We start from the raw sequence: 16,071 nt of genomic DNA on the forward strand, positions 1-16,071 counted from the left end.
CGACAGTGACCCAGTGATTGAAATCACGGTGCCCTCCTGATTTTGTGCTCATGTTCCTCAGGCTGCAGGTGGCACTACCGATTCCTTATAAACACGCGATGCCGCCGCACCAGGGCGCTGGCAGCTGCCTGTGTAGTTAATCTCTATTCGAAAAGGGCAGTCGTTTGAGGTGCGATGTTCGAGCAACCAGTCGCAACAGATCAGGAAGCTGTGTCGTGCACTGCATTCTACAAATGCCAGGAACACTGGTGTGGGTAGCGTGGCCGAGCGGTCTAAGGCGCTGGTTTAAGGCACCAGTCTCTTCGGAGGCGTGGGTTCGAATCCCACCGCTGCCAATTTTTACTTCTCGTTTTTGTGCCATTGCGGTGTGTTCTCGTGGGGTAGAACGCAGCTCCTGTGACCGCCGCGTCGCGTAGGTAGCGTGGCCGAGCGGTCTAAGGCGCTGGTTTCAGGCACCAGTCTCTTCGGAGGCGTGGGTTCGAATCCCACCGCTGCCAACGTTTTCCGTCTCGAAAGCAGGAGCACTGATTTCCCGCGAAGGAAAAAGCGCAGCAAAGCGTGAGCGTCGCATTCTTCAACTGTCGTAGCACAGTGGTGCGTGGTGTAACAACAGGATTCACCGGCGCAGTTTGGTCTCATGATTGCTGGCGTTCGTCTCCACGAGATACGTCCCGAGCATGCCGTTCTACGAAGTGGAAGCGTTAATTTTTGCAGTTGTCGTCAAGTAGCGGGTGGACGCTCGCCGTGTTTGTTGGAGGAGTGCTTGTGTCGTTATCCGGTCTCGTCTAGTGGCTGGGATGCCTGGCTCTCGCCCAGGAGGCCTGGGTTCGATTCCCGGTACCGGAAATGCACATTTCATTGCTCCTCTTACGCGACTTGTCCCGACTTAGCTCGACTGACGCTCCGCTGACGCTTGCAGAAAACTACGTAAAATATGATTCGCGGCCACAAGTGACGGCGAGAGAGATGCGACATCTGTCCACCTCTTATCCGGGCACATACCTGCGGCCAACAGACTTGGAGGACTGCAAGACATTGCCACGGGGGTTGAATGCAGCTAACCACTCTGCTCAGTGTCCATCAGCGCGGGCACGTTCGTTTGCCAGTATACATATAATGGAGACCGCGTCTGACACAGCTGTTGCGAGACACAGTCGGCCGAGCTTTGCTGTGCACAGCCACTTGCAGTCGCGAGAGTTGAATTCCGCGGTGGCTCCGTGGCCGTGATCGTCTAGTGGTCAGGACATTGCGTTGTGGCCGCGACAACCCAGGCTCGAATCCGGGTCACGGCACTTTTTAAAGTTCTGCCTTGCTGTCGCTGCAATGACGACAGTGACCCAGTGATTGAAATCACGGTGCCCTCCTGATTTTGTGCTCATGTTCCTCAGGCTGCAGGTGGCACTACCGATTCCTTATAAACACGCGATGCCGCCGCACCAGGGCGCTGGCAGCTGCCTGTGTAGTTAATCTCTATTCGAAAAGGGCAGTCGTTTGAGGTGCGATGTTCGAGCAACCAGTCGCAACAGATCAGGAAGCTGTGTCGTGCACTGCATTCTACAAATGCCAGGAACACTGGTGTGGGTAGCGTGGCCGAGCGGTCTAAGGCGCTGGTTTAAGGCACCAGTCTCTTCGGAGGCGTGGGTTCGAATCCCACCGCTGCCAATTTTTACTTCTCGTTTTTGTGCCATTGCGGTGTGTTCTCGTGGGGTAGAACGCAGCTCCTGTGACCGCCGCGTCGCGTAGGTAGCGTGGCCGAGCGGTCTAAGGCGCTGGTTTCAGGCACCAGTCTCTTCGGAGGCGTGGGTTCGAATCCCACCGCTGCCAACGTTTTCCGTCTCGAAAGCAGGAGCACTGATTTCCCGCGAAGGAAAAAGCGCAGCAAAGCGTGAGCGTCGCATTCTTCAACTGTCGTAGCACAGTGGTGCGTGGTGTAACAACAGGATTCACCGGCGCAGTTTGGTCTCATGATTGCTGGCGTTCGTCTCCACGAGATACGTCCCGAGCATGCCGTTCTACGAAGTGGAAGCGTTAATTTTTGCAGTTGTCGTCAAGTAGCGGGTGGACGCTCGCCGTGTTTGTTGGAGGAGTGCTTGTGTCGTTATCCGGTCTCGTCTAGTGGCTGGGATGCCTGGCTCTCGCCCAGGAGGCCTGGGTTCGATTCCCGGTACCGGAAATGCACATTTCATTGCTCCTCTTACGCGACTTGTCCCGACTTAGCTCGACTGACGCTCCGCTGACGCTTGCAGAAAACTACGTAAAATATGATTCGCGGCCACAAGTGACGGCGAGAGAGATGCGACATCTGTCCACCTCTTATCCGGGCACATACCTGCGGCCAACAGACTTGGAGGACTGCAAGACATTGCCACGGGGGTTGAATGCAGCTAACCACTCTGCTCAGTGTCCATCAGCGCGGGCACGTTCGTTTGCCAGTATACATATAATGGAGACCGCGTCTGACACAGCTGTTGCGAGACACAGTCGGCCGAGCTTTGCTGTGCACAGCCACTTGCAGTCGCGAGAGTTGAATTCCGCGGTGGCTCCGTGGCCGTGATCGTCTAGTGGTCAGGACATTGCGTTGTGGCCGCGACAACCCAGGCTCGAATCCGGGTCACGGCACTTTTTAAAGTTCTGCCTTGCTGTCGCTGCAATGACGACAGTGACCCAGTGATTGAAATCACGGTGCCCTCCTGATTTTGTGCTCATGTTCCTCAGGCTGCAGGTGGCACTACCGATTCCTTATAAACACGCGATGCCGCCGCACCAGGGCGCTGGCAGCTGCCTGTGTAGTTAATCTCTATTCGAAAAGGGCAGTCGTTTGAGGTGCGATGTTCGAGCAACCAGTCGCAACAGATCAGGAAGCTGTGTCGTGCACTGCATTCTACAAATGCCAGGAACACTGGTGTGGGTAGCGTGGCCGAGCGGTCTAAGGCGCTGGTTTAAGGCACCAGTCTCTTCGGAGGCGTGGGTTCGAATCCCACCGCTGCCAATTTTTACTTCTCGTTTTTGTGCCATTGCGGTGTGTTCTCGTGGGGTAGAACGCAGCTCCTGTGACCGCCGCGTCGCGTAGGTAGCGTGGCCGAGCGGTCTAAGGCGCTGGTTTCAGGCACCAGTCTCTTCGGAGGCGTGGGTTCGAATCCCACCGCTGCCAACGTTTTCCGTCTCGAAAGCAGGAGCACTGATTTCCCGCGAAGGAAAAAGCGCAGCAAAGCGTGAGCGTCGCATTCTTCAACTGTCGTAGCACAGTGGTGCGTGGTGTAACAACAGGATTCACCGGCGCAGTTTGGTCTCATGATTGCTGGCGTTCGTCTCCACGAGATACGTCCCGAGCATGCCGTTCTACGAAGTGGAAGCGTTAATTTTTGCAGTTGTCGTCAAGTAGCGGGTGGACGCTCGCCGTGTTTGTTGGAGGAGTGCTTGTGTCGTTATCCGGTCTCGTCTAGTGGCTGGGATGCCTGGCTCTCGCCCAGGAGGCCTGGGTTCGATTCCCGGTACCGGAAATGCACATTTCATTGCTCCTCTTACGCGACTTGTCCCGACTTAGCTCGACTGACGCTCCGCTGACGCTTGCAGAAAACTACGTAAAATATGATTCGCGGCCACAAGTGACGGCGAGAGAGATGCGACATCTGTCCACCTCTTATCCGGGCACATACCTGCGGCCAACAGACTTGGAGGACTGCAAGACATTGCCACGGGGGTTGAATGCAGCTAACCACTCTGCTCAGTGTCCATCAGCGCGGGCACGTTCGTTTGCCAGTATACATATAATGGAGACCGCGTCTGACACAGCTGTTGCGAGACACAGTCGGCCGAGCTTTGCTGTGCACAGCCACTTGCAGTCGCGAGAGTTGAATTCCGCGGTGGCTCCGTGGCCGTGATCGTCTAGTGGTCAGGACATTGCGTTGTGGCCGCGACAACCCAGGCTCGAATCCGGGTCACGGCACTTTTTAAAGTTCTGCCTTGCTGTCGCTGCAATGACGACAGTGACCCAGTGATTGAAATCACGGTGCCCTCCTGATTTTGTGCTCATGTTCCTCAGGCTGCAGGTGGCACTACCGATTCCTTATAAACACGCGATGCCGCCGCACCAGGGCGCTGGCAGCTGCCTGTGTAGTTAATCTCTATTCGAAAAGGGCAGTCGTTTGAGGTGCGATGTTCGAGCAACCAGTCGCAACAGATCAGGAAGCTGTGTCGTGCACTGCATTCTACAAATGCCAGGAACACTGGTGTGGGTAGCGTGGCCGAGCGGTCTAAGGCGCTGGTTTAAGGCACCAGTCTCTTCGGAGGCGTGGGTTCGAATCCCACCGCTGCCAATTTTTACTTCTCGTTTTTGTGCCATTGCGGTGTGTTCTCGTGGGGTAGAACGCAGCTCCTGTGACCGCCGCGTCGCGTAGGTAGCGTGGCCGAGCGGTCTAAGGCGCTGGTTTCAGGCACCAGTCTCTTCGGAGGCGTGGGTTCGAATCCCACCGCTGCCAACGTTTTCCGTCTCGAAAGCAGGAGCACTGATTTCCCGCGAAGGAAAAAGCGCAGCAAAGCGTGAGCGTCGCATTCTTCAACTGTCGTAGCACAGTGGTGCGTGGTGTAACAACAGGATTCACCGGCGCAGTTTGGTCTCATGATTGCTGGCGTTCGTCTCCACGAGATACGTCCCGAGCATGCCGTTCTACGAAGTGGAAGCGTTAATTTTTGCAGTTGTCGTCAAGTAGCGGGTGGACGCTCGCCGTGTTTGTTGGAGGAGTGCTTGTGTCGTTATCCGGTCTCGTCTAGTGGCTGGGATGCCTGGCTCTCGCCCAGGAGGCCTGGGTTCGATTCCCGGTACCGGAAATGCACATTTCATTGCTCCTCTTACGCGACTTGTCCCGACTTAGCTCGACTGACGCTCCGCTGACGCTTGCAGAAAACTACGTAAAATATGATTCGCGGCCACAAGTGACGGCGAGAGAGATGCGACATCTGTCCACCTCTTATCCGGGCACATACCTGCGGCCAACAGACTTGGAGGACTGCAAGACATTGCCACGGGGGTTGAATGCAGCTAACCACTCTGCTCAGTGTCCATCAGCGCGGGCACGTTCGTTTGCCAGTATACATATAATGGAGACCGCGTCTGACACAGCTGTTGCGAGACACAGTCGGCCGAGCTTTGCTGTGCACAGCCACTTGCAGTCGCGAGAGTTGAATTCCGCGGTGGCTCCGTGGCCGTGATCGTCTAGTGGTCAGGACATTGCGTTGTGGCCGCGACAACCCAGGCTCGAATCCGGGTCACGGCACTTTTTAAAGTTCTGCCTTGCTGTCGCTGCAATGACGACAGTGACCCAGTGATTGAAATCACGGTGCCCTCCTGATTTTGTGCTCATGTTCCTCAGGCTGCAGGTGGCACTACCGATTCCTTATAAACACGCGATGCCGCCGCACCAGGGCGCTGGCAGCTGCCTGTGTAGTTAATCTCTATTCGAAAAGGGCAGTCGTTTGAGGTGCGATGTTCGAGCAACCAGTCGCAACAGATCAGGAAGCTGTGTCGTGCACTGCATTCTACAAATGCCAGGAACACTGGTGTGGGTAGCGTGGCCGAGCGGTCTAAGGCGCTGGTTTAAGGCACCAGTCTCTTCGGAGGCGTGGGTTCGAATCCCACCGCTGCCAATTTTTACTTCTCGTTTTTGTGCCATTGCGGTGTGTTCTCGTGGGGTAGAACGCAGCTCCTGTGACCGCCGCGTCGCGTAGGTAGCGTGGCCGAGCGGTCTAAGGCGCTGGTTTCAGGCACCAGTCTCTTCGGAGGCGTGGGTTCGAATCCCACCGCTGCCAACGTTTTCCGTCTCGAAAGCAGGAGCACTGATTTCCCGCGAAGGAAAAAGCGCAGCAAAGCGTGAGCGTCGCATTCTTCAACTGTCGTAGCACAGTGGTGCGTGGTGTAACAACAGGATTCACCGGCGCAGTTTGGTCTCATGATTGCTGGCGTTCGTCTCCACGAGATACGTCCCGAGCATGCCGTTCTACGAAGTGGAAGCGTTAATTTTTGCAGTTGTCGTCAAGTAGCGGGTGGACGCTCGCCGTGTTTGTTGGAGGAGTGCTTGTGTCGTTATCCGGTCTCGTCTAGTGGCTGGGATGCCTGGCTCTCGCCCAGGAGGCCTGGGTTCGATTCCCGGTACCGGAAATGCACATTTCATTGCTCCTCTTACGCGACTTGTCCCGACTTAGCTCGACTGACGCTCCGCTGACGCTTGCAGAAAACTACGTAAAATATGATTCGCGGCCACAAGTGACGGCGAGAGAGATGCGACATCTGTCCACCTCTTATCCGGGCACATACCTGCGGCCAACAGACTTGGAGGACTGCAAGACATTGCCACGGGGGTTGAATGCAGCTAACCACTCTGCTCAGTGTCCATCAGCGCGGGCACGTTCGTTTGCCAGTATACATATAATGGAGACCGCGTCTGACACAGCTGTTGCGAGACACAGTCGGCCGAGCTTTGCTGTGCACAGCCACTTGCAGTCGCGAGAGTTGAATTCCGCGGTGGCTCCGTGGCCGTGATCGTCTAGTGGTCAGGACATTGCGTTGTGGCCGCGACAACCCAGGCTCGAATCCGGGTCACGGCACTTTTTAAAGTTCTGCCTTGCTGTCGCTGCAATGACGACAGTGACCCAGTGATTGAAATCACGGTGCCCTCCTGATTTTGTGCTCATGTTCCTCAGGCTGCAGGTGGCACTACCGATTCCTTATAAACACGCGATGCCGCCGCACCAGGGCGCTGGCAGCTGCCTGTGTAGTTAATCTCTATTCGAAAAGGGCAGTCGTTTGAGGTGCGATGTTCGAGCAACCAGTCGCAACAGATCAGGAAGCTGTGTCGTGCACTGCATTCTACAAATGCCAGGAACACTGGTGTGGGTAGCGTGGCCGAGCGGTCTAAGGCGCTGGTTTAAGGCACCAGTCTCTTCGGAGGCGTGGGTTCGAATCCCACCGCTGCCAATTTTTACTTCTCGTTTTTGTGCCATTGCGGTGTGTTCTCGTGGGGTAGAACGCAGCTCCTGTGACCGCCGCGTCGCGTAGGTAGCGTGGCCGAGCGGTCTAAGGCGCTGGTTTCAGGCACCAGTCTCTTCGGAGGCGTGGGTTCGAATCCCACCGCTGCCAACGTTTTCCGTCTCGAAAGCAGGAGCACTGATTTCCCGCGAAGGAAAAAGCGCAGCAAAGCGTGAGCGTCGCATTCTTCAACTGTCGTAGCACAGTGGTGCGTGGTGTAACAACAGGATTCACCGGCGCAGTTTGGTCTCATGATTGCTGGCGTTCGTCTCCACGAGATACGTCCCGAGCATGCCGTTCTACGAAGTGGAAGCGTTAATTTTTGCAGTTGTCGTCAAGTAGCGGGTGGACGCTCGCCGTGTTTGTTGGAGGAGTGCTTGTGTCGTTATCCGGTCTCGTCTAGTGGCTGGGATGCCTGGCTCTCGCCCAGGAGGCCTGGGTTCGATTCCCGGTACCGGAAATGCACATTTCATTGCTCCTCTTACGCGACTTGTCCCGACTTAGCTCGACTGACGCTCCGCTGACGCTTGCAGAAAACTACGTAAAATATGATTCGCGGCCACAAGTGACGGCGAGAGAGATGCGACATCTGTCCACCTCTTATCCGGGCACATACCTGCGGCCAACAGACTTGGAGGACTGCAAGACATTGCCACGGGGGTTGAATGCAGCTAACCACTCTGCTCAGTGTCCATCAGCGCGGGCACGTTCGTTTGCCAGTATACATATAATGGAGACCGCGTCTGACACAGCTGTTGCGAGACACAGTCGGCCGAGCTTTGCTGTGCACAGCCACTTGCAGTCGCGAGAGTTGAATTCCGCGGTGGCTCCGTGGCCGTGATCGTCTAGTGGTCAGGACATTGCGTTGTGGCCGCGACAACCCAGGCTCGAATCCGGGTCACGGCACTTTTTAAAGTTCTGCCTTGCTGTCGCTGCAATGACGACAGTGACCCAGTGATTGAAATCACGGTGCCCTCCTGATTTTGTGCTCATGTTCCTCAGGCTGCAGGTGGCACTACCGATTCCTTATAAACACGCGATGCCGCCGCACCAGGGCGCTGGCAGCTGCCTGTGTAGTTAATCTCTATTCGAAAAGGGCAGTCGTTTGAGGTGCGATGTTCGAGCAACCAGTCGCAACAGATCAGGAAGCTGTGTCGTGCACTGCATTCTACAAATGCCAGGAACACTGGTGTGGGTAGCGTGGCCGAGCGGTCTAAGGCGCTGGTTTAAGGCACCAGTCTCTTCGGAGGCGTGGGTTCGAATCCCACCGCTGCCAATTTTTACTTCTCGTTTTTGTGCCATTGCGGTGTGTTCTCGTGGGGTAGAACGCAGCTCCTGTGACCGCCGCGTCGCGTAGGTAGCGTGGCCGAGCGGTCTAAGGCGCTGGTTTCAGGCACCAGTCTCTTCGGAGGCGTGGGTTCGAATCCCACCGCTGCCAACGTTTTCCGTCTCGAAAGCAGGAGCACTGATTTCCCGCGAAGGAAAAAGCGCAGCAAAGCGTGAGCGTCGCATTCTTCAACTGTCGTAGCACAGTGGTGCGTGGTGTAACAACAGGATTCACCGGCGCAGTTTGGTCTCATGATTGCTGGCGTTCGTCTCCACGAGATACGTCCCGAGCATGCCGTTCTACGAAGTGGAAGCGTTAATTTTTGCAGTTGTCGTCAAGTAGCGGGTGGACGCTCGCCGTGTTTGTTGGAGGAGTGCTTGTGTCGTTATCCGGTCTCGTCTAGTGGCTGGGATGCCTGGCTCTCGCCCAGGAGGCCTGGGTTCGATTCCCGGTACCGGAAATGCACATTTCATTGCTCCTCTTACGCGACTTGTCCCGACTTAGCTCGACTGACGCTCCGCTGACGCTTGCAGAAAACTACGTAAAATATGATTCGCGGCCACAAGTGACGGCGAGAGAGATGCGACATCTGTCCACCTCTTATCCGGGCACATACCTGCGGCCAACAGACTTGGAGGACTGCAAGACATTGCCACGGGGGTTGAATGCAGCTAACCACTCTGCTCAGTGTCCATCAGCGCGGGCACGTTCGTTTGCCAGTATACATATAATGGAGACCGCGTCTGACACAGCTGTTGCGAGACACAGTCGGCCGAGCTTTGCTGTGCACAGCCACTTGCAGTCGCGAGAGTTGAATTCCGCGGTGGCTCCGTGGCCGTGATCGTCTAGTGGTCAGGACATTGCGTTGTGGCCGCGACAACCCAGGCTCGAATCCGGGTCACGGCACTTTTTAAAGTTCTGCCTTGCTGTCGCTGCAATGACGACAGTGACCCAGTGATTGAAATCACGGTGCCCTCCTGATTTTGTGCTCATGTTCCTCAGGCTGCAGGTGGCACTACCGATTCCTTATAAACACGCGATGCCGCCGCACCAGGGCGCTGGCAGCTGCCTGTGTAGTTAATCTCTATTCGAAAAGGGCAGTCGTTTGAGGTGCGATGTTCGAGCAACCAGTCGCAACAGATCAGGAAGCTGTGTCGTGCACTGCATTCTACAAATGCCAGGAACACTGGTGTGGGTAGCGTGGCCGAGCGGTCTAAGGCGCTGGTTTCAGGCACCAGTCTCTTCGGAGGCGTGGGTTCGAATCCCACCGCTGCCAACGTTTTCCGTCTCGAAAACAGGAGCACTGATTTCCCGCGAAGGAAAAAGCGCAGCAAAGCGTGAGCGTCGCTTTCTTAAACTGTCGTAGCACAGTGGTGCGTGGTGTAACAACAGGATTCACCGGCGCAGTTTGGTCTCATGATTGCTGGCGTTCGTCTCCACGAGATACGTCCCGAGCATGCCGTTCTACGAAGTGGAAACGTTAATTTTTGCAGTTGTCGTCAAGTAGCGGGTGGACGCTCGCCGTGTTTGTTGGAGGAGTGCTTGTGTCGTTATCCGGTGTCGTCTAGTGGCTGGGATGCCTGGCTCTCGCCCAGGAGGCCTGGGTTCGATTCCCGGTACCGGAAATGCACATTTTATTGCTCCTCTTATGCGACTTAGCTCGACTGACGCTCCGCTGACGCTTGCAGAAAACTACGTAAAATATGATTCGCGGCCACAAGTGACGGCGAGAGAGATGCGACATCTGTCCACCTCTTATCCGGGCACATACCTGCGGCCAAAAGACTTGGAGGACTGCAAGACATTGCCACGGGGGTTGAATGCAGCTAACCACTCTGCTCAGTGTCCATCAGCGCGGGCACGTTCGTTTGCCAGTATACATATAATGGAGACCGCGTCTGACACAGCTGTTGCGAGACACAGTCGGCCGAGCTTTGCTGTGCACAGCCACTTGCAGTCGCGAGAGTTGAATTCCGCGGTGGCTCCGTGGCCGTGATCGTCTAGTGGTCAGGACATTGCGTTGTGGCCGCGACAACCCAGGCTCGAATCCGGGTCACGGCACTTTTTAAAGTTCTGCCTTGCTGTCGCTGCAATGACGACAGTGACCCAGTGATTGAAATCACGGTGCCCTCCTGATTTTGTGCTCATGTTCCTCAGGCTGCAGGTGGCACTACCGATTCCTTATAAACACGCGATGCCGCCGCACCAGGGCGCTGGCAGCTGCCTGTGTAGTTAATCTCTATTCGAAAAGGGCAGTCGTTTGAGGTGCGATGTTCGAGCAACCAGTCGCAACAGATCAGGAAGCTGTGTCGTGCACTGCATTCTACAAATGCCAGGAACACTGGTGTGGGTAGCGTGGCCGAGCGGTCTAAGGCGCTGGTTTAAGGCACCAGTCTCTTCGGAGGCGTGGGTTCGAATCCCACCGCTGCCAATTTTTACTTCTCGTTTTTGTGCCATTGCGGTGTGTTCTCGTGGGGTAGAACGCAGCTCCTGTGACCGCCGCGTCGCGTAGGTAGCGTGGCCGAGCGGTCTAAGGCGCTGGTTTCAGGCACCAGTCTCTTCGGAGGCGTGGGTTCGAATCCCACCGCTGCCAACGTTTTCCGTCTCGAAAGCAGGAGCACTGATTTCCCGCGAAGGAAAAAGCGCAGCAAAGCGTGAGCGTCGCATTCTTCAACTGTCGTAGCACAGTGGTGCGTGGTGTAACAACAGGATTCACCGGCGCAGTTTGGTCTCATGATTGCTGGCGTTCGTCTCCACGAGATACGTCCCGAGCATGCCGTTCTACGAAGTGGAAGCGTTAATTTTTGCAGTTGTCGTCAAGTAGCGGGTGGACGCTCGCCGTGTTTGTTGGAGGAGTGCTTGTGTCGTTATCCGGTCTCGTCTAGTGGCTGGGATGCCAGGCTCTCGCCCAGGAGGCCTGGGTTCGATTCCCGGTACCGGAAATGCACATTTCATTGCTCCTCTTACGCGACTTGTCCCGACTTAGCTCGACTGACGCTCCGCTGACGCTTGCAGAAAACTACGTAAAATATGATTCGCGGCCACAAGTGACGGCGAGAGAGATGCGACATCTGTCCACCTCTTATCCGGGCACATACCTGCGGCCAACAGACTTGGAGGACTGCAAGACATTGCCACGGGGGTTGAATGCAGCTAACCACTCTGCTCAGTGTCCATCAGCGCGGGCACGTTCGTTTGCCAGTATACATATAATGGAGACCGCGTCTGACACAGCTGTTGCGAGACACAGTCGGCCGAGCTTTGCTGTGCACAGCCACTTGCAGTCGCGAGAGTTGAATTCCGCGGTGGCTCCGTGGCCGTGATCGTCTAGTGGTCAGGACATTGCGTTGTGGCCGCGACAACCCAGGCTCGAATCCGGGTCACGGCACTTTTTAAAGTTCTGCCTTGCTGTCGCTGCAATGACGACAGTGACCCAGTGATTGAAATCACGGTGCCCTCCTGATTTTGTGCTCATGTTCCTCAGGCTGCAGGTGGCACTACCGATTCCTTATAAACACGCGATGCCGCCGCACCAGGGCGCTGGCAGCTGCCTGTGTAGTTAATCTCTATTCGAAAAGGGCAGTCGTTTGAGGTGCGATGTTCGAGCAACCAGTCGCAACAGATCAGGAAGCTGTGTCGTGCACTGCATTCTACAAATGCCAGGAACACTGGTGTGGGTAGCGTGGCCGAGCGGTCTAAGGCGCTGGTTTCAGGCACCAGTCTCTTCGGAGGCGTGGGTTCGAATCCCACCGCTGCCAACGTTTTCCGTCTCGAAAACAGGAGCACTGATTTCCCGCGAAGGAAAAAGCGCAGCAAAGCGTGAGCGTCGCTTTCTTAAACTGTCGTAGCACAGTGGTGCGTGGTGTAACAACAGGATTCACCGGCGCAGTTTGGTCTCATGATTGCTGGCGTTCGTCTCCACGAGATACGTCCCGAGCATGCCGTTCTACGAAGTGGAAACGTTAATTTTTGCAGTTGTCGTCAAGTAGCGGGTGGACGCTCGCCGTGTTTGTTGGAGGAGTGCTTGTGTCGTTATCCGGTGTCGTCTAGTGGCTGGGATGCCTGGCTCTCGCCCAGGAGGCCTGGGTTCGATTCCCGGTACCGGAAATGCACATTTTATTGCTCCTCTTATGCGACTTAGCTCGACTGACGCTCCGCTGACGCTTGCAGAAAACTACGTAAAATATGATTCGCGGCCACAAGTGACGGCGAGAGAGATGCGACATCTGTCCACCTCTTATCCGGGCACATACCTGCGGCCAAAAGACTTGGAGGACTGCAAGACATTGCCACGGGGGTTGAATGCAGCTAACCACTCTGCTCAGTGTCCATCAGCGCGGGCACGTTCGTTTGCCAGTATACATATAATGGAGACCGCGTCTGACACAGCTGTTGCGAGACACAGTCGGCCGAGCTTTGCTGTGCACAGCCACTTGCAGTCGCGAGAGTTGAATTCCGCGGTGGCTCCGTGGCCGTGATCGTCTAGTGGTCAGGACATTGCGTTGTGGCCGCGACAACCCAGGCTCGAATCCGGGTCACGGCACTTTTTAAAGTTCTGCCTTGCTGTCGCTGCAATGACGACAGTGACCCAGTGATTGAAATCACGGTGCCCTCCTGATTTTGTGCTCATGTTCCTCAGGCTGCAGGTGGCACTACCGATTCCTTATAAACACGCGATGCCGCCGCACCAGGGCGCTGGCAGCTGCCTGTGTAGTTAATCTCTATTCGAAAAGGGCAGTCGTTTGAGGTGCGATGTTCGAGCAACCAGTCGCAACAGATCAGGAAGCTGTGTCGTGCACTGCATTCTACAAATGCCAGGAACACTGGTGTGGGTAGCGTGGCCGAGCGGTCTAAGGCGCTGGTTTAAGGCACCAGTCTCTTCGGAGGCGTGGGTTCGAATCCCACCGCTGCCAATTTTTACTTCTCGTTTTTGTGCCATTGCGGTGTGTTCTCGTGGGGTAGAACGCAGCTCCTGTGACCGCCGCGTCGCGTAGGTAGCGTGGCCGAGCGGTCTAAGGCGCTGGTTTCAGGCACCAGTCTCTTCGGAGGCGTGGGTTCGAATCCCACCGCTGCCAACGTTTTCCGTCTCGAAAGCAGGAGCACTGATTTCCCGCGAAGGAAAAAGCGCAGCAAAGCGTGAGCGTCGCATTCTTCAACTGTCGTAGCACAGTGGTGCGTGGTGTAACAACAGGATTCACCGGCGCAGTTTGGTCTCATGATTGCTGGCGTTCGTCTCCACGAGATACGTCCCGAGCATGCCGTTCTACGAAGTGGAAGCGTTAATTTTTGCAGTTGTCGTCAAGTAGCGGGTGGACGCTCGCCGTGTTTGTTGGAGGAGTGCTTGTGTCGTTATCCGGTCTCGTCTAGTGGCTGGGATGCCTGGCTCTCGCCCAGGAGGCCTGGGTTCGATTCCCGGTACCGGAAATGCACATTTCATTGCTCCTCTTACGCGACTTGTCCCGACTTAGCTCGACTGACGCTCCGCTGACGCTTGCAGAAAACTACGTAAAATATGATTCGCGGCCACAAGTGACGGCGAGAGAGATGCGACATCTGTCCACCTCTTATCCGGGCACATACCTGCGGCCAACAGACTTGGAGGACTGCAAGACATTGCCACGGGGGTTGAATGCAGCTAACCACTCTGCTCAGTGTCCATCAGCGCGGGCACGTTCGTTTGCCAGTATACATATAATGGAGACCGCGTCTGACACAGCTGTTGCGAGACACAGTCGGCCGAGCTTTGCTGTGCACAGCCACTTGCAGTCGCGAGAGTTGAATTCCGCGGTGGCTCCGTGGCCGTGATCGTCTAGTGGTCAGGACATTGCGTTGTGGCCGCGACAACCCAGGCTCGAATCCGGGTCACGGCACTTTTTAAAGTTCTGCCTTGCTGTCGCTGCAATGACGACAGTGACCCAGTGATTGAAATCACGGTGCCCTCCTGATTTTGTGCTCATGTTCCTCAGGCTGCAGGTGGCACTACCGATTCCTTATAAACACGCGATGCCGCCGCACCAGGGCGCTGGCAGCTGCCTGTGTAGTTAATCTCTATTCGAAAAGGGCAGTCGTTTGAGGTGCGATGTTCGAGCAACCAGTCGCAACAGATCAGGAAGCTGTGTCGTGCACTGCATTCTACAAATGCCAGGAACACTGGTGTGGGTAGCGTGGCCGAGCGGTCTAAGGCGCTGGTTTAAGGCACCAGTCTCTTCGGAGGCGTGGGTTCGAATCCCACCGCTGCCAATTTTTACTTCTCGTTTTTGTGCCATTGCGGTGTGTTCTCGTGGGGTAGAACGCAGCTCCTGTGACCGCCGCGTCGCGTAGGTAGCGTGGCCGAGCGGTCTAAGGCGCTGGTTTCAGGCACCAGTCTCTTCGGAGGCGTGGGTTCGAATCCCACCGCTGCCAACGTTTTCCGTCTCGAAAGCAGGAGCACTGATTTCCCGCGAAGGAAAAAGCGCAGCAAAGCGTGAGCGTCGCATTCTTCAACTGTCGTAGCACAGTGGTGCGTGGTGTAACAACAGGATTCACCGGCGCAGTTTGGTCTCATGATTGCTGGCGTTCGTCTCCACGAGATACGTCCCGAGCATGCCGTTCTACGAAGTGGAAGCGTTAATTTTTGCAGTTGTCGTCAAGTAGCGGGTGGACGCTCGCCGTGTTTGTTGGAGGAGTGCTTGTGTCGTTATCCGGTCTCGTCTAGTGGCTGGGATGCCAGGCTCTCGCCCAGGAGGCCTGGGTTCGATTCCCGGTACCGGAAATGCACATTTCATTGCTCCTCTTACGCGACTTGTCCCGACTTAGCTCGACTGACGCTCCGCTGACGCTTGCAGAAAACTACGTAAAATATGATTCGCGGCCACAAGTGACGGCGAGAGAGATGCGACATCTGTCCACCTCTTATCCGGGCACATACCTGCGGCCAACAGACTTGGAGGACTGCAAGACATTGCCACGGGGGTTGAATGCAGCTAACCACTCTGCTCAGTGTCCATCAGCGCGGGCACGTTCGTTTGCCAGTATACATATAATGGAGACCGCGTCTGACACAGCTGTTGCGAGACACAGTCGGCCGAGCTTTGCTGTGCACAGCCACTTGCAGTCGCGAGAGTTGAATTCCGCGGTGGCTCCGTGGCCGTGATCGTCTAGTGGTCAGGACATTGCGTTGTGGCCGCGACAACCCAGGCTCGAATCCGGGTCACGGCACTTTTTAAAGTTCTGCCTTGCTGTCGCTGCAATGACGACAGTGACCCAGTGATTGAAATCACGGTGCCCTCCTGATTTTGTGCTCATGTTCCTCAGGCTGCAGGTGGCACTACCGATTCCTTATAAACACGCGATGCCGCCGCACCAGGGCGCTGGCAGCTGCCTGTGTAGTTAATCTCTATTCGAAAAGGGCAGTCGTTTGAGGTGCGATGTTCGAGCAACCAGTCGCAACAGATCAGGAAGCTGTGTCGTGCACTGCATTCTACAAATGCCAGGAACACTGGTGTGGGTAGCGTGGCCGAGCGGTCTAAGGCGCTGGTTTCAGGCACCAGTCTCTTCGGAGGCGTGGGTTCGAATCCCACCGCTGCCAACGTTTTCCGTCTCGAAAACAGGAGCACTGATTTCCCGCGAAGGAAAAAGCGCAGCAAAGCGTGAGCGTCGCTTTCTTAAACTGTCGTAGCACAGTGGTGCGTGGTGTAACAACAGGATTCACCGGCGCAGTTTGGTCTCATGATTGCTGGCGTTC

General features: G+C 55.8%; 25 non-coding genes across 25 annotated transcripts; all 25 read left to right on the forward strand.

Moving 5' to 3' along the window:
* The first annotated feature begins 253 nt into the window (after positions 1–253).
* On the forward strand, positions 254–335 carry Trnal-aag. Its single transcript has one exon. It is a non-coding gene; the product is annotated as a tRNA-Leu (tRNA).
* Positions 336–415: 80 nt separating this feature from the next.
* Positions 416–497, forward strand: Trnal-cag. Its single transcript has one exon. It is a non-coding gene; the product is annotated as a tRNA-Leu (tRNA).
* A 1,083-nt stretch (positions 498–1,580) lies between these two features.
* Trnal-aag lies at positions 1,581–1,662 on the forward strand. Its single transcript has one exon. It is a non-coding gene; the product is annotated as a tRNA-Leu (tRNA).
* Positions 1,663–1,742: 80 nt separating this feature from the next.
* On the forward strand, positions 1,743–1,824 carry Trnal-cag. Its single transcript has one exon. It is a non-coding gene; the product is annotated as a tRNA-Leu (tRNA).
* Positions 1,825–2,907: 1,083 nt separating this feature from the next.
* Trnal-aag lies at positions 2,908–2,989 on the forward strand. Its single transcript has one exon. It is a non-coding gene; the product is annotated as a tRNA-Leu (tRNA).
* An 80-nt stretch (positions 2,990–3,069) lies between these two features.
* Positions 3,070–3,151, forward strand: Trnal-cag. Its single transcript has one exon. It is a non-coding gene; the product is annotated as a tRNA-Leu (tRNA).
* A 1,083-nt stretch (positions 3,152–4,234) lies between these two features.
* Positions 4,235–4,316, forward strand: Trnal-aag. Its single transcript has one exon. It is a non-coding gene; the product is annotated as a tRNA-Leu (tRNA).
* An 80-nt stretch (positions 4,317–4,396) lies between these two features.
* Trnal-cag lies at positions 4,397–4,478 on the forward strand. Its single transcript has one exon. It is a non-coding gene; the product is annotated as a tRNA-Leu (tRNA).
* Positions 4,479–5,561: 1,083 nt separating this feature from the next.
* On the forward strand, positions 5,562–5,643 carry Trnal-aag. The gene has a single exon. It is a non-coding gene; the product is annotated as a tRNA-Leu (tRNA).
* An 80-nt stretch (positions 5,644–5,723) lies between these two features.
* Positions 5,724–5,805, forward strand: Trnal-cag. Its single transcript has one exon. It is a non-coding gene; the product is annotated as a tRNA-Leu (tRNA).
* Positions 5,806–6,888: 1,083 nt separating this feature from the next.
* Trnal-aag lies at positions 6,889–6,970 on the forward strand. The gene has a single exon. It is a non-coding gene; the product is annotated as a tRNA-Leu (tRNA).
* Positions 6,971–7,050: 80 nt separating this feature from the next.
* Trnal-cag lies at positions 7,051–7,132 on the forward strand. The gene has a single exon. It is a non-coding gene; the product is annotated as a tRNA-Leu (tRNA).
* Positions 7,133–8,215: 1,083 nt separating this feature from the next.
* Positions 8,216–8,297, forward strand: Trnal-aag. The gene has a single exon. It is a non-coding gene; the product is annotated as a tRNA-Leu (tRNA).
* Positions 8,298–8,377: 80 nt separating this feature from the next.
* Positions 8,378–8,459, forward strand: Trnal-cag. Its single transcript has one exon. It is a non-coding gene; the product is annotated as a tRNA-Leu (tRNA).
* Positions 8,460–9,542: 1,083 nt separating this feature from the next.
* Positions 9,543–9,624, forward strand: Trnal-cag. Its single transcript has one exon. It is a non-coding gene; the product is annotated as a tRNA-Leu (tRNA).
* A 277-nt stretch (positions 9,625–9,901) lies between these two features.
* Trnae-cuc lies at positions 9,902–9,973 on the forward strand. The gene has a single exon. It is a non-coding gene; the product is annotated as a tRNA-Glu (tRNA).
* Positions 9,974–10,697: 724 nt separating this feature from the next.
* Trnal-aag lies at positions 10,698–10,779 on the forward strand. Its single transcript has one exon. It is a non-coding gene; the product is annotated as a tRNA-Leu (tRNA).
* An 80-nt stretch (positions 10,780–10,859) lies between these two features.
* On the forward strand, positions 10,860–10,941 carry Trnal-cag. The gene has a single exon. It is a non-coding gene; the product is annotated as a tRNA-Leu (tRNA).
* A 1,083-nt stretch (positions 10,942–12,024) lies between these two features.
* On the forward strand, positions 12,025–12,106 carry Trnal-cag. The gene has a single exon. It is a non-coding gene; the product is annotated as a tRNA-Leu (tRNA).
* Positions 12,107–12,383: 277 nt separating this feature from the next.
* Positions 12,384–12,455, forward strand: Trnae-cuc. The gene has a single exon. It is a non-coding gene; the product is annotated as a tRNA-Glu (tRNA).
* Positions 12,456–13,179: 724 nt separating this feature from the next.
* Positions 13,180–13,261, forward strand: Trnal-aag. The gene has a single exon. It is a non-coding gene; the product is annotated as a tRNA-Leu (tRNA).
* Positions 13,262–13,341: 80 nt separating this feature from the next.
* On the forward strand, positions 13,342–13,423 carry Trnal-cag. Its single transcript has one exon. It is a non-coding gene; the product is annotated as a tRNA-Leu (tRNA).
* Positions 13,424–14,506: 1,083 nt separating this feature from the next.
* On the forward strand, positions 14,507–14,588 carry Trnal-aag. Its single transcript has one exon. It is a non-coding gene; the product is annotated as a tRNA-Leu (tRNA).
* Positions 14,589–14,668: 80 nt separating this feature from the next.
* On the forward strand, positions 14,669–14,750 carry Trnal-cag. Its single transcript has one exon. It is a non-coding gene; the product is annotated as a tRNA-Leu (tRNA).
* A 1,083-nt stretch (positions 14,751–15,833) lies between these two features.
* On the forward strand, positions 15,834–15,915 carry Trnal-cag. Its single transcript has one exon. It is a non-coding gene; the product is annotated as a tRNA-Leu (tRNA).
* Positions 15,916–16,071: the final 156 nt, after the last annotated feature.

The sequence above is a fragment of the Schistocerca americana genome, unplaced genomic scaffold (assembly GCF_021461395.2).
Source record: "Schistocerca americana isolate TAMUIC-IGC-003095 unplaced genomic scaffold, iqSchAmer2.1 HiC_scaffold_520, whole genome shotgun sequence".
Classification (NCBI taxonomy): Eukaryota; Metazoa; Arthropoda; class Insecta; order Orthoptera; family Acrididae; genus Schistocerca; species Schistocerca americana.